The sequence below is a fragment of the Lolium perenne genome, chromosome 2 (genome assembly GCF_019359855.2).
Source record: "Lolium perenne isolate Kyuss_39 chromosome 2, Kyuss_2.0, whole genome shotgun sequence".
Taxonomy (NCBI): domain Eukaryota; kingdom Viridiplantae; phylum Streptophyta; class Magnoliopsida; order Poales; family Poaceae; genus Lolium; species Lolium perenne.
In genome coordinates, this window is record NC_067245.2 from 74,035,092 (window position 1) to 74,039,417 (window position 4,326).

General features: G+C 36.5%; 2 long non-coding RNA genes across 4 annotated transcripts; one reads left to right on the top strand and one right to left on the bottom strand.

The window, feature by feature from the left end:
* Nucleotides 1–497: 497 nt before the first annotated feature.
* Nucleotides 498–2,233, bottom strand: LOC127332967 (uncharacterized). Its single transcript, XR_007870830.2, has 3 exons — nucleotides 2,043–2,233; nucleotides 728–816; nucleotides 498–635 (listed from the first exon to the last, which is right to left on the bottom strand). It is a non-coding gene; the product is annotated as an uncharacterized lncRNA (long non-coding RNA).
* LOC127332966 (uncharacterized) lies at nucleotides 536–3,657 on the top strand. Of its 3 annotated transcripts, none has more exons than XR_007870825.2 (4): nucleotides 536–650; nucleotides 1,756–1,900; nucleotides 1,970–2,089; nucleotides 3,425–3,657. It is a non-coding gene; the product is annotated as an uncharacterized lncRNA (long non-coding RNA). The 3 variants fall into 3 exon arrangements; XR_007870823.2 differs by having other exon boundaries at nucleotides 1,981–2,089; XR_007870824.2 differs by having other exon boundaries at nucleotides 1,756–1,886; nucleotides 1,946–2,089.
* The last annotated feature ends 669 nt before the right edge of the window (nucleotides 3,658–4,326 follow it).

Genomic DNA, 4,326 nt, shown 5'->3' on the forward strand with positions numbered 1-4,326 from the left:
TTCTAAATTATTTTTTCACTCTGCTACAATTAATCGATATATTCTGCTTTTTCTAGCAATTCAAATAGTCTTGCTCAAAGATGTGTCAGACCATCTGGGAAACACACATATCGAGAGACTACACAAATTATATAAGAAAGTTAGGTTCCTAATGGTATGCCACCAGGTATATATCACATACAACATCTTTAGTTCAGTTTCCCTTTTTTTAAATGACCACTATTCAATCATCTCACTATTACAGGGAGGAATCATGGAAGGCTATGTGTACCTAAACAAGTGCATAGAACAATTTAGGGAACTAAAGGAAGGTCTATCTACCCATTCAAATAGTTCGTCTTCTCTGCGTGACCAACCTTCATGTAGGCATGGTCGAATCTCAGGTTCTGCAGGTGAATCTGTTGACGGTAATCTATTCTGTATTGTGATACATCGACGCAACATATGCAGTGTATACTTGCCACATTACAATCTTAGAGAACGACTTGCTGCTTTACAGTAGACTTGCCGCTTTCCTAGCATCTAAAAGGACTTATTCGGTATCTTACTCTTTTTTTTTTGCGAGAACGGTATCTTACTCTTATGATCATAGGGTCCAATCACTAAGGCGCATGATGCTCTGAGACATAGCAAACCTAAAGATTTAAGAGGTTAGCTTTCTTTTGTTCCCATGTCTTGGCATTATTTTAATAAATTATGTATAATATGAAGATTTTTATTATCTTACTCTGATATATCTTAGAAGTTAGAACACCAAAACCTTGCGGATTCAGGAAAATGACCAGATGGTTGTCAAAACAAAGAGTATCCAAAGAGCTGAAAACAAAATGAAATGAGTTAGCAGCTGTATCTTGGTGAAATAAATGCAAAGCCAAACAAATATGAATGTTGTTGTTAAAGACGATATATGATTGTCCAGAGCGGCGCAACCAGTGTCGTACTCAATGTTTTATCTAGATCGCCAATGTGCAAGGTTCTGATGTCATTGATTTTATTATAATGGAAACATACAGTCCATTTTGCGAACATAATAAATCGATAATAGCATTGTCAAATAATAATGATAATTTTCCTAATATGGTGTTCTATATTCAAATCACCTATTGTCTCATTTCAATTACTTTGTTCAGTTATCTTTAGTCTAATTATTGTAGGCCTGGGTTGGAAGAAGCAAAAGAAAGCTAGCTAGATATAAAGAATGCCAAGAGATTGCTGGCACTCCTACATAAACTGCATCTCTCACCCTGTCGTCCTTGGAAATTATTTTGTTGTCTTATTAATCCATCCATAACATGTGTTTGTATGGTATTTAGAATTCTTTGTTTCCAACAAATTAATTCCAAAGTGTTCTCCTGACTTATGGTAAATATAATCTGTTGCTACATGTGACTATATGAGTTATCAGTTTGAACCAAACTGGGTGTAAAAACAATTTGTTGGAAAGAAAAACATATAGACGTATACAAGTAGGCGGATATCTGGCGAGTTTTGTTTGGTCATGTATTATTCTTACTGTTCAAAATAGCAATACAACACCTGATTACTATTGAGAGTGGAAAGTGTAGTCCAGGGCTGGAAATGTACTTGGTTTTCTTATCTTTTTTTATTAGGTCTTCTTTTCTAATGGAACAAGCTATACTTTTCTTTGTAATACTTAAAATTTCATGTGCCTTAGCCCGTTATGAAAGATTGCTCTATGTTCAACAAGTACCATTATTTTTCTTATCATACGATTCATATCTTGGTCATGTACAGGTAATTCATTTATTGAAGCGATAGTTTGGTGTCCGGACCTGAAGGACATTCTACAAACATGCATATGTAATTTTTTTCACCAAGATGATGTCTCTTATCAAATTCCATGTTGGTGTTCTCTGGGGACAATAGTGAGTCTAAACATGTGAGTTCCTTGAAAGCACTACGTTCATATCTTGGTCATGTACAGGTAATTCATTTATTGAAGCGATAGTTTGGTGTCAGGACCTGAAGGACATTCTACAAACATGCATATGTAATTTTTCCGCCAAGATGATGTCTCTTACCAAATTCCATGTTGGTGTTCTCCAGGGACAATATTGAGTCTAAACATGTGAGTTCCTTGAAAGCACTACGTTACTCTGAAGCTGAAAGTGTTGTGATATCTGCCTATGCTGATATAGAATTAATTGCCGCTTGATTTCTGTAGTATTCACCATGCATGGCTTGGTCGTTTTGTTTGAAACCTTGGAGTGACCTGATATTTACAATTTATGGTCCATCAGTTTAGGAATTAGTAATTGTTAACATTGTGTGTTCATATAAAAACATATATAAGTAGGCAGATTTGTGGAGAGATAATGGCTGCAATAGCATTTTGTTATTCTATATATGTTCCTATGGTTTAGTATGTCTCCATATCTGGGCATCATGTTTGCTTTATCTAATACGGAAATAATCAAAATGCTTGAAAATGGAGATACATGTATTGCATATAGGGCTGACTTCATACTGTGCGGGATAGAGTAGTTTACCAGTAACATTGTTCCACACTGCATAGCTAAATTTGCATTTGGTCATCCTATCCTTTTTTTTTTAGAATTTGGTCATCCTATCCTAATATAGAAAAATTGCCCCATTGATCTGACAGTTGCATCACTGACCAGCTAATCTGGTTAGACTGCTACAATTTCCAGTTCGAATTACATGTGGACATTTGCAAGATGCATGAATGTTTTCATGTAAAATGAATTGCCACACAAGCCAAAATTTTATGCCATTAATTAAGTACATCCATTTTCCATTTTAAGTAGCAATCGTATGATGAGACCATAAAAGAAGAGCTAATGGAGAATATTGGGATGTAGGAGCAACCCAGAAAACACCACGCCTTGATACGATCGGCAATTATGCTTGCTCTCATAAGAACCTTTTTTTAGATGCACGTTTTTATGTCAAGTAGGATTATGTCAGCCAACCACGGTCCACACTATTGTAGGCAACTTCATGGAAATGAATGTACAAATCTATGTAAATCTACTCGATGGATGATATACTAAGAAAAGTTTGAATTATAAATCTGGTTAATTTCATTATCAAATTTACTCGCAACACAGCCTCCCAGACAACTCACCTTAATATTCAGACAAATAAAGACACAACATTCCTTTTCTCTATGCGGCATGCCACCGTGTATACACCTATTTGTACAGAAACTACCTATACTGGAGGGTTGCTTCACAATAGATTCCTCTCAGGGGAAATGCAAGTATGATAGAGATAACTTGATGGCTATGCCTCTTATAGTTCGTGAAAAGATAAACCATGAACAACTTGCTATTTATGACCAGATAATATCGGCGGTAGTTAATCAAGTTGGGGTTGTATACTTTATGTCCGAGCATGTGTATGCAGACAACTGATGCTTTTGTTTTTTCTTTGTTTCAAGGGTGCATTTCAGCAAGACATTGCATGGGTTGTGCCATCCTTTCCTTACGCCAGCTTCGGAGCAGCTGGAGAATGTGGACTCTGCAATGAAGTTTCCAACGGTTATCTGTAGTGTCTGGCTGGCCATTGTGTTTGACCTAAATTTCATTGAAAGAATCAAGGCATGTATACATACTTGCTAATTTTCTGTTGATTTTTTTAGCAATCGGTGGTGGTTTTATTGCTGTTGTTTCATTTATGTTGCTTGCTAATTTACTGATGAAAATCTGGAACAACGAAACGAACCTTACTAGATGGTAACCTTTTCTTCGGATTTTGTGGCCAAACAACAAATTACTTTTCACCTTACCTGTTCATTTTGCATTGGGCCTACATGAAAGCAAATTCTTGGTCATTCATTCTTGAGATGCTACTATTCTGTTCATCTGATGTAAACTGAACTGGTCATCTGCTTTGTATGGTACAACCGTGTGTGTTTTTACGTGCAATTACCATACAGGTTTAGCGGTATCAGTATACGCATCTTCTTTAAGCTACGACCACCAAAGATGATTTCTGTACTCCTAGACTAGATGTGTGTACTTTATGCCAGCATACCCCTTAAACTATCTAGCTGAATCTGAATAACACAAGTATCGCTGACTTATACCCCACTACTGAAATAAAATCAAATGATATCATTATTTGCCACACATTACTTCTACTTTTTTCCTTCCACTACACTACCCACACTACCAAAAATTACCATCAGTCCTCACCATATGGCGCGGCGTGCCACCGCGCCTATCATTGCTAGTAGCTTCAAAGTTCTAACACTATCGGAACTACACCAAGTTCTCAAAGAACCTCTTGACTTAACATGCTCAGTCATTGTCAAAACAACGACATATTCTGCCTTCGTTT